This window comes from Canis lupus, unplaced genomic scaffold, assembly GCF_011100685.1.
Source record: "Canis lupus familiaris isolate Mischka breed German Shepherd unplaced genomic scaffold, alternate assembly UU_Cfam_GSD_1.0 chrUn_S1644H1835, whole genome shotgun sequence".
NCBI classification, from domain to species: domain Eukaryota; kingdom Metazoa; phylum Chordata; class Mammalia; order Carnivora; family Canidae; genus Canis; species Canis lupus.
Genome location: NW_023330488.1, coordinates 736 through 11,910, shown reverse-complemented (window position 1 = coordinate 11,910; position 11,175 = coordinate 736). Strand labels below are relative to the sequence as shown.

At 39.4% G+C, this 11,175-nt stretch overlaps 1 pseudogene; it reads right to left on the bottom strand.

Annotated features, from left to right (window-relative positions):
- Nucleotides 1-9,595: 9,595 nt before the first annotated feature.
- Nucleotides 9,596-10,627, bottom strand: LOC119878454 (annotated as a pseudogene).
- Nucleotides 10,628-11,175: the final 548 nt, after the last annotated feature.

Below are 11,175 nucleotides of genomic sequence, written 5' to 3'. Positions count from 1 at the left end.
AAGTTTTTGATGTAATCCAACTAATGTGATTTCTGGTGGTATCTTATTATATATCATGTGAGCACTTTACTTTTTAATTAATAATTGTTGATATATAGAAACACAATTAGTATTTTAATAATGTTCTTATATCCAGTTATCTTGCTTTATAATACTAATCACTAATAATCACTTATGTCACTTATTTTATATAATACTGTGCTTGTTTGTTGTTTCTGATTATGTGAATACAAAATCATGTCCTCTGCAGATAATTTGTTTTGTTTCCTTCGCAGTGCTAAACAGTCTTTTACTTTTCTTGCCTTATTGTAGTTGTTAACATCTCTTTACTAAATCAAGTAAAATAGTGATGGTAGTTATCATCATATCATCATCATCATCCTGTGCCCAAACTCAGAGAGAATATTTTCAGTATGTTCACAATAATCGTGATTTTTGATGAGGAAATTTCTGTCCAGTTTACTAAGTTATCATGAATTACTATTGGAATTTATCTTTTTACAAATTTATTATGGAATCACATAGCTGTTTTCTCTCTATTCTGTTAATGGGTTAAATATATTAAATGATTGTTCTGTATTCTTGCTAGGTTATTTTTAATAATATTTTATTTGGTATTTTTGTCTCTGTGTTCAGCAGAGATTTAATTTCATTTGTTCTTGTTTTATAATATCTTTTCAAGGTTTTTGGCCTCACAAAATAAGTTAGGAAATGTTCTTTCTTCTCCCCTACAGAACCATCACTTCAATCTCTGCCTTTGTATTCACATGTTCTCCACGTGTGTATGTCTCCATGTTCAAATTTATTTTTTTATAATAATTTTATTAGTCACATTGGGCTGGAGCACACTAAAATGACCTCATTTGAACTGGGGTACCTTTGTAGAAACCCTATCTGCAAATAAAGCCATATTCTGAGGTACTCCAAGATCGCAACATATTCCGCTCAACATGGAATAGTTTTGAAATGGAAGGCACCAGGGGCATGAGCAATGATGTTGGAGCCATTCTGGTGAAAACACAAAAAAGCAGAGCACTGAGATAGATATGCAGGGACAGAAGGACAGAAATGTGAGAGGCATGTATGCCAACTATCCTGAGCAGGGCTTCTCCACAGAGCAGCTACATGGCTTGCAGTGTCATAATATATGGTGTTGTAATGACAAATACATCAAATCCAACCACAAAGAAGACCACCAGAGACCATAGATATGGTCTGGTGTCAGCATTTGCCACTTTTAGCACAGCCATATGCTCACAGTATGTCTTTGGGGTGATCTGTTTGAGGCAGAAGGGCAACCAGGAGATCATGAAGAAAAGGGGGCTCACATACTGCACGCTTTGTGCTATCACAGTTTTCCCCCAGCTGTGCTTCCAGTTATTGGAAGAAAATGAACATGGTGGAGTAGAAAGGAGATTGGTACATCTAGTACCCAAAAGCACATGGCCACCCCTGAGTGACAGATGACAAAGTATGGACGAAGCCAACCAGCATTGTAGAGGCAGTTATCTTGGTTTATTTTATGGGCTTGCAACCAGTAAAATGGACAACTTCTTAGGTGAGGTAGATGTAAGAGGCCCTTTACCATGCAAGCTAGCAGGGCCAGGAAGAAATACATGGCTCATAGAAGTAGTCAGAGCTGGCCACATTGGAGAAGTGAGCTATTTTTCACAACAGCCACAGCATAGCTGATATAGAGCAGGACCCAGATCCAGAATTGTGACTCCTCATGCCTTGGAAAGACACAGGAAGTGGGTGGGAGGCAGTCCCTGGTGGTAGCAGCTGAGGATCACTGCTCCTGGGGAAAGAACCTACCTTCTGAAGGGTCTAATCAAGTCATAAATCTGTGCTGTTTTTGAGAAGGCTGGGAACTATGAGAGCTGAGTGATCAGAACATTGTCTTAACAAGAACCCACTTATCATATGTTATAAATATACTTTTTTCTCCTAAAGTACGCTTAAAAAAATGGGTTATATCCAGTTATTCCTGATGGCAGTGTTTATCCATCACAGGCCCAGATTTATAGAATGAGGAATATACATTTCAAGCATTAAATCTCTAAATGGGAATGAGTCACAGTAAATGCTGTGTTGATCTTCATCCTTTTCTACTCCCAAAAGTCAATTGCATCTAAAGAAAGAAATTACTCCTTCATAATGCCTATGGAGGTATCTGAACATTGATCTTTCACATAGGTTTAAATGAGGTAAATTTGAAAAATCAAGGGAATGGGGAGAGGGAGGGAGGGTGTGATGTGATTTAGAATCAGAAATATATATATATTTGGTCTTTGTCCTCTTTCTGGCACAGAGCTCCTAAAACTCTTGGAATATCCTAAGTGATAAGAACCATTAAGGTGTCCTTTGTTATGTTAATGAAGTAACTTTTGTATCCCACCCAAGGATGGTGGCTGGTTGTCAGAGGAACCAACCTTGTGACAAGAGAGTTGGAAGTTTTAGTTCAACCCAGACACCCAGGAAAGGGAGAGAGAGGTTGGAGGTTGAATCAACTTCCAGGTGGCCAATGATTTGATTAATTAATGCATGGGTATATAATAGAGCCTCCATAAAAATCCCAGGAGGACAAGGTTCCCAGAGATTCTGGGTTAGTGATCATATGGAGACTGGGGGGCCTAGCACAATGGAGAGAGCAAAAAAGCTCCATGCCCTTTCCCAATCCCTTGCCCTAGGCATTTCTTCCTTCTGACTGTTTCTGAGTTATATCCTTATAATAACCTGGTAGCTAGTAAGTAAAATGTTTATCTGAATTTTATGAGTTGTTCTAGCAAATTCATGGAGCACTAGGAGCAGGACATGGGAACCTCTGATTTATAGCCAGTAGTAAGGAACACAGGTAACAACAATTTGTTCTTGTGATTGGTATCTGAAGTGCGGTGGAGAGTGCACTCTTGTAGATCTGAATCATTAAGTTGTGGAATCTTATGCCATCTCCTGAACTGAATTGTAGGAAACCCAGCTGGTGTCCTGAAAATTACTTGTTGATGTGGTGTACCCCATACACGCTGGAACTTGGCCATGGAATATCCCTTTAGAGGGAGAAAGAGAGAGAGAGAGAGAAAGAGAGAGACCTAACTATCAGTCTTGCCCATCCTTCTCCTTCTGTTGCCTGGTTGACTAGGGAGACCTTGAGGCCTGAGGCCTCTGCCTGGTTTGTCCTCAGGACCTTGTGTGAGTGGGGGAGGTCTTAGTCTTATTGAAAGAAAATAATTTAAGGATTGACCAGACACAGTGGTTGAGAGGTTCAAGTGAACAGTTTATGAAAGAAAGCACACTCTGCAGCTGTGAGAATAGGCATTCTCAAGGGACAGCTATGCAACTCAGGGTTTGGGTTTCTGTCTTTCATTGATAGTTGTTAACTAGGGGGTGGAATATTTATTTCTTGGGGAGGGGATTTCTTGGGAGCAGGGCTTAATGCCTTTTCTCCCAGCTTTGGTCAGGGTCTCTGGCCTTCTCTTTCTTGGGTCTGATTGATCTGGCTTCCTGTGGACTGCTACTAAGACAGCCTTCTGACTTTTCCAATAGCAGATTATGATTTCTTCTTTGCCTCTAGGTATCCTATTAAAGTTTAACTGCCTATTCTAACCTGGGGAAGGGTGGAGGCTTGCCCAGTCACCCTGAAGAAAGAGGCAAGAGCTGGGTCAAGATCCCAGGTCTACTGACTCTAGGTAGTGCTTCTCTCACTCCCATGTTATTTCAAGGGAAATCTAGGGCCTAATTTCTGGGAAACTCAGGGAAAGGGATGTTGCCTCAGGGCTAGTTTCTTCAGTAGCTTCTACTTGAAGCATTGTTATTGCCAGGAGCCAGTGTGCCTTATGAAAGTGAGAACTCCCAGAGAACCCATAAAACAGTTTATATGAAACAGTGTTTTAGAATCCAACATGAGGCTTTTCAGAATGCATATTCATCATTCCCTCTTTTGTCCATTTAACTAATATTTAAGTATTGTCTCTTTGGAGGAAACTGAGTGTTGGGCCTGCATCAGTAAGAATATTTGGTGTCTGCCCTCAAGAAATCTCAATCAGTTAAAAGTTGAAAAAAAAAACCTAGCTGTGGAGGAGTAGTAAGATAGAAGACAGAGAAAAGTAACTATTGAAAAATTACTGAATAAATAAGGCCATGAATAAATGACTGTTTCTCCCATGTGGATACAAGAGAAATTGACTTCAACCATAAGGCCACTACCCCAACTGAGTCAGAATCTACATTGTCTCATGCTAGACTTCTCCATTCCTTTTTCAGACTCATGCTTTCTCTTCCCTCAAAGGTTTTAACTTCCTTTTTTTTTTAAAGATTTTATTTATTTATTCAAGAGAGACACAGAGAGAGAGAGACAGAGACAGAGAGGCAGAGACAAAGGCAGAGGGATAAGCAGGCTCCTTGCAGGGAGCCAGATGCAGAACTCAATACCTGACCACAGGATCAGGCCCTGAGCCAAAGGCAGATGCTCAACTGCTAAGCCACCCAGACATCCCAATGATCTTTCCTTCTTGATGTCTTGCCTACCCATTCCTGCCCCAGTCACTGTGCTTGTATCACTGCTGTTTCTTGTGGTAAGAGAACCACTGCTACAGATCTGGTTTAGGACACCCATGGAGCCTTTTATACTCCATTCAGGAAGCCAGTTGAAATGGGGAACTACTCCACAGCTTTCCTATCTCTATCCCCTCCCCTCCAGGCTGAGTCTTTTTTTAAATATGTGAGGTTTAAAATGAAGCTGCCACATTCAAGAAATGGAAATGGGCAAATTTCTTTTTAAATCTTTCTCTTAAGGTGTAGTTTTGTACAACTCCAAAGCTGTCAATAATATGGATTATCATGTAAATTCCTCTTTAGAGCTTTTAATCCACAACCCTTTATTTGTCAGCCTAAGACCTATAGGTGATTTCTTAAAAAGGGTCAATTCCTACCTAGGAATCTGTTTTTTTTTTTAATTTTAGCTTGTTTATTCCCTCCCATCCCCATTTCTTGGCTCTGTTATATATTTTGGCTCCTAAATATACCCCAAGATGTTACTTAGATTCTTTGGTTTCTGTTTTTTCATATACAAAATGTAACCGGATAATTATACCTACTTGTACATATGTACCTGCAGAGATGCAAAACCCTATAAGAAATATCCTGGCCAGTATTTACCGAGAATCCTGTATCTTTTCTGTGGTGGTCCTTTGGGAACCCAAAAACTGAGACTCCAGGTTTATCTGGAATGGAGATGAGGTGAAGGCTCTGCAAAGTAAGACAAAATACCTACTTGGGCCATTCTTCTTTCTCTGGGCATGGGAGTTTTAGCCTCAAAAAGAAAAAAAAAAGAGTTGCATTAGTCAGTAACTTCAGGAGTAGCAGACTGAGAATCAATAAACACAATTGATCATCAGGGATAAATTTATGATAATAGCAGATTGTAGCAGGTGCTGTGAGAGCTTGGAGAAGGGGTTTTTAGGATGATGAACTTGTTATGTACATAACTATAGCACCAAACACAGTGCTGGCACATACTAAGTGATGAAGTAATGCTTGCTGAATTTTGGTGTAAAATGCCATACTAATAACAAGGTGTTTGGCTCTGTGCAGAGTAGTCATACTGAAAATGCATGATTCTCCTTTTGAAGTTACTCTGGAACTGACTCCAGGCAGGCATAGTTGGACTCTGAGTACTATTTAAAATCCAGGAGAAGCTCACCTGATTTCGTTAAATATTTCCTGGCCTCTCCTAGTCAGTAGGTCACCTAGAGGTGTGTGCTCTCTGAAAGAAGAGACACACTGTGATGACTCTGACCAACTCACAAATGGGAAGTCCAGTCCCAACTCAAAGCACTCCCTTAAAAGGTTTTGGAGATGAATACAGACATGATGGAGTCAGTTACAGAATTTATGTCCTGGACCTAATGCCCTCTGGTTCTTCAGGTTTTAATGAAGGCAATCAACTGTTTTCACTGATTCAGTATACTTGAGGATACTTCTAATCATGACAGAGCTGCATGGCTTAAGTAATTAGTTTTCATATAGAGCTGGAATTGTAGCTGTCCAGTGACCTTCTTTTGGTCATTTGATACTAACTACGTTCTCTGTCAGTCTCTCTTGGTCACTATGCTCTCCCATACTTTTAGAGAATGTTTGGTGCAACAAAATTTTTCAATAGATATTTCTTGGATAGAAACTTAAAATGTTCCAAATATTTGATATTTGTTAATAAAAAGAAGTGAGTGAGGGAGAAATTGTTTTTTATATATCAAATTTACCTTCTTTGACAACAATATCCTTTCAGGTTTCCATGAAATAATGAAAAAGTCTGGTATCCCACTTGGCATCCCACAATACCTGCACATGCCATCTTGTGGTCAGCAATGGAATTGTTGTGACAATGGTACCAGGCAACTGTAACCATTTAGTCATTCTTTCATGGAAGTAGGTTTTGTTTTGTTTTTGTTTTGTGTTTGTTTGTTTTTTTCTAGTGAGCTAGGGTTAAGTATTGGATAGTGAACACCTGTGCTATGCTTTTATGGAAGTTATATTCAAGTCAGAGGAACAGATGGTGAATAAGTAACTTGAATAATTACGTATTGTGTTAAGAGAGGGAAGAAATGAAATATTTGCGTTGACAAAAATTACAGGAGCAAGAACTAGATGAGATGAGGAAATTAAGAAGCATCTCGCTGTAAAGGAGGGTACTAGATGAGACCTAAAGGATGTCAAGAGGAATATCATATGCTTTAGAAAATAACAGCTGAGGAAGAAGAAGGATGATTTAGAACAAAGTTGTAGGCAGGTAAGAAGTGGATATGTTTGGAAGAAGGCCAGAAGGGCTGTAGCCAAGGAAAAAGGTAACAATTGGTATGGTAACAATACCTCAGTGAGTGTGTTGAAAACATTGACTAGACTACGCAGCAATAACAGGAAAGGACCTACTTCTCATACATGCAACAGCACAGCTGAATCTGAAAAACTGTATACTGAGTGGAAGACACCAGACTCAAAGAATGTACTACTTATTCTGTCATCTATCAAAGTGCTAGTGAGAGAAAAATTAATCTATAGTGAAAGACATCAGATCAGGGTTTGCCTGGTTGGGGTGCAGAGGGGGTGTTTGACTCCAGAGAGGCAAGAAAACGTTCATGAAGTGATGGCAATGTTCTATGTATTAATCGGGCTGGTAGCTACAGAGGCATGCTGTATGTATCAGAACTCTTCAAGGTGGGTGTTAAACTATTTAATTTTATTGTCACAGTTATGCAGCAACCAAAATGATTTGAAAAAGAAAAAGAGAGCCTCACAATCGGTAACAGATTTGCTGATGTCACAGTCATTACTGGTTTGCTGATAACAGGGTCATGGTCCCTTTAGATCTCTAATATTTGGGAATCATGAAAATGCTCCTTCAGAATACCCATTCATTTCTGGGGACACTTTTTGGCTTTAATAGTGTTTCTCCTGGGAGAAGCAAACATGGTCCTATTCCTCTTCAAGCACCTCATCTGATGTTGGTTTTACTAACATGAGAGCCTGAGGTCTAGAACCTTCTTCACTATTGGCTTTGACAGGAGAATGGATGAAGTGAAAGAGGATAAAAGGACAAATGCAACAATTGTGATGGAAGGTTTTCACCTTGCTTGTGATGATGCTATCATGTGTGTATGCATATGTTCAAATTCATCAAATGAATACATTAAGCATGTGCAACTTTTTGTGTAAGGACACCTGAATAGAGTTGAAAAAAAGAAAAAAGTACAGTTTTCTAAAACAGCTTAAAATTTTAATTTAAATTTTATTTATTTATTTATTTATTTATGATTTTCACACACACAGAGAGAGAGAGAGAGAGAGAGAGAGAGGCAGAGACACAGGCAGAGGGAGAAGCAGGCTCCATGCACCTGGAGCCCCACGTATGATTCGTTCCTGGGTCCCCAGGATCGTGCCGTGGGCCAAAGGCAGGCGCTAAACTGCTGCACCACCCAGGGATCCCTTAAATTTTTAATTTAAAAGGAAATTAAATATTAACAAATACTCAAATTTCTAGTGACTTTCTCACTACCCGTAACCATACAATATATCCTCAGAAGACAATCTCCTTTTTATTTCCTTTCCAAAACTTCTTCATTGTGAAGTTTATTGGCAACAGGCAATAGGCCATTTGTGGAAAGAGAGATCAACACAGCATCCCTAATCTCACTGTCAGCAGTCTCAAGGAGTTGTGATTCTGTCAGGACTCTTAATCAAGATTTTCAAGCTTTTCTGAAATTTGCTGTATTCAGGAGTCCTTCATCTTCTCAGATTACCCCCTCCATTCCCCTGGGCCTTGGCACTGAGTTAACCTGTTCTGTACACTTTGTTGTTGTGTCAGTTACTTTTTCCTCATACTAAAATTAAACTTCCTAAATCAAGGATAATTTTTAAAAATCCATGAAAGTGCAAAAGGGAAATTGAAATACCACAAATCTCATTACTCTGAGTTGCTATTATACGATTCAGATGTATTCCCAGAATCTTTTTCTATACAAATTGTTATCAGCATTATGGGCAAATGTTATGTGTCTTTTTTCTTTACCATTATATCTTGATCATCTTTCACATCTATAAATACTTTTGCAAATACATTAGTTAAATGACACATGATACTCAATTGTCCATTCTTCATCTGGGTCTTACATATCAATATGTGGACGTTTCCATGTTTTTATAAATGAACAATCTATACATGAGATTGTACTTTTCTTTTGTACTTTGTACTTTTTCCCTCAATTCTATTTTATAATGAGTTTACAAGATGTGAAAATATGTACACTTTTTAGGTGTCTTAGTGACAAGTTCTAATCTCCTGTTTAATTAGGTGTAGCAACTTATAATTCTCTGGCGGCATAAAGATCATTTTCCCCTTAATAGTCTGTAGAAGATGGCATTCTGTCCTTCTCCGACTGACTTACTTCACTCAGCATAATACCCTCCAGTTCCATCCACGTTGAAGCAAATGGTGGTATTTGTCATTTCTAATAGCTGAGTAACATTCCATGTATACATAAACCACATCTTCTTTATCCATTCATCTTTCGTTGGACACCGAGGACAAACATTATATGTTCTCATCATTTGGGGAATATAAATAATAGTGAAAGGGAATATAAGGGAAGGGAGAAGAAATGTGTGGGAAATATCAGAAAGGGAGACAGAACGTAAAGACTGCTAACTCTGGGAAAAACTAGGGGTGGTGGAAGGAGAGGAGGGCGGGGGGTGGGAGTGAATGGGTGACGGGCACTGGGGGTTATTCTGTATGTTAGTAAATTGAACACCAATAAAAAATTTTTAAAAAAAGACAGCAAAAAAAAAAAAAAAGAAGATGGCATTCTGTTGAAATCTTCAGTAATTTGATAGATGGACATGTTTCTTATTGGGTTTTTGTGATGATGAACGTTTGTCCACTCAGCGTTTATGATCAGTCACATGCCTCAGAGAGCTCTTGTTCTGGACATTCTGAAAATTGTTCCTTTTGCTCTGGGGGATTTCTCATCTCTGGGCCTTTGTTCACAAAAATGACTTTGTGCTGAATGCGATGGCCTGGCAACCTTTTTGCGTTTAGGTTCCTAGATCAGTGGGGTGATGGGGTTGGTTGTGATGCGGTGACCCTTGGCTTAGGGATCTTTTCCACAAACAACCTTGAATATCCCTGTCCCTGATCTGCTTGGTACTGACTCCATAGATGATGGGGTTGAGCATGGGAGGTACAGGAGATAGAAATTGGTAAACATGATATGTACCACTTGAGGCACATGGTGTCCAAAGCGGTGAGTGAGGAATGTAAAGAGGGCTGGGATATAAAAAGCCAAGATGATACAGATAAGGGAAGCACATGTGCCAAAAGCCTTGAACCGGGCTTCATCAGAGGGCCCCAGAACAGTTCTCAGAATCATCACATGGGATGTACTGATGACAATTATATCAAAGCCAACCACCGAGAAAGCCGGAAAAGAGCCCATAGGCACGGTTTACTCTAGTGCTGCACACACCAGCTTTAACACAGCCATGTGCTCACAGTATGACTGGACAATGATGTGTTTGGGGCAGAAGGGCATCCTGGAGACCATAATGCAGAAGGGGCTCACCCATAGCAATCCTCTCATCATCACAGCTACTCCCAGTTTACCCACTCAGCTGGGGTCAGGAAAGTAGAGTGGTGGAGTGGGAAACAGATAGCCACATAATTGTCCAAGGCCATAGCCATGAACAACCTGGACTTCACAGAGGAAAAGGCATGGATGAAGAACACCTGGATGAGGCAGGCATGGTATTCAATCTCATGAGCACGAAACCAGAGTATAGCCAGCATTTTAGGTTGCGTGGAAGAGGATAGAGCCAGGTCAGTGATAGCCAGCATGGCTAGAAAAAGGTACATGGGCTCAAGCAGGGTGTGGTCAGTTCAGATTATATGGGATAATGATATTGCCAACTATAGCTACGAAATACATGGCACATAGAGGAAAGGCAATCCAAAATTGGTAATTCTCCAGTCTGGGATTCCAAGTAGGATCAAGAACACAGGATGTGAAGAGCTGTTCCTGAAGCCAGTATCATACGATGGGTAAATTGTTCTCCATTGCAAAGGCAATCTACTCTCTGTCATTGATAATAAGCAAGTAATTATTATTTTTAATATTTGAAAGAATCAATTGAACAGTGAAGCATTGACATTAATGGAATAATTTAATTTCAACTGTTTTAATTAATAATTTTACAACAAAAGTTATGATACTTTTTTCCTCATTTATATTTATGTCATCAAAATAGGATCAGAACACACTAGCTGTGTGATTCTTGTGGAGCAATCAGTATGTTCCTTGAAAGTAGAATCTTCCCACAGAAAACTATTCTGACACTTAAGTCACTAATATTCATTCTTGCTCTTCTATTCTTCAGAACTAAGAGATTTGTTTAACCTTCCCATAGATTCTTTTCATCTCTCTGTTTAAGTCAGTTAGGCATTTTTCAGGGTTGGAAGCCAATTGGAAAACACTTGTCTTAAAGGCTCATAGTAATAATGTATATAGTGATGCCAAGTTTGCTCTGACTCTAGGAGTTACCAGGAGAATTTGGGCTGGAAGATAACTGACGATTGTACACCTCTAATTAAGCCTACTATCCTTAGTGTATGTCCTCCGAGATAGAGGCCAG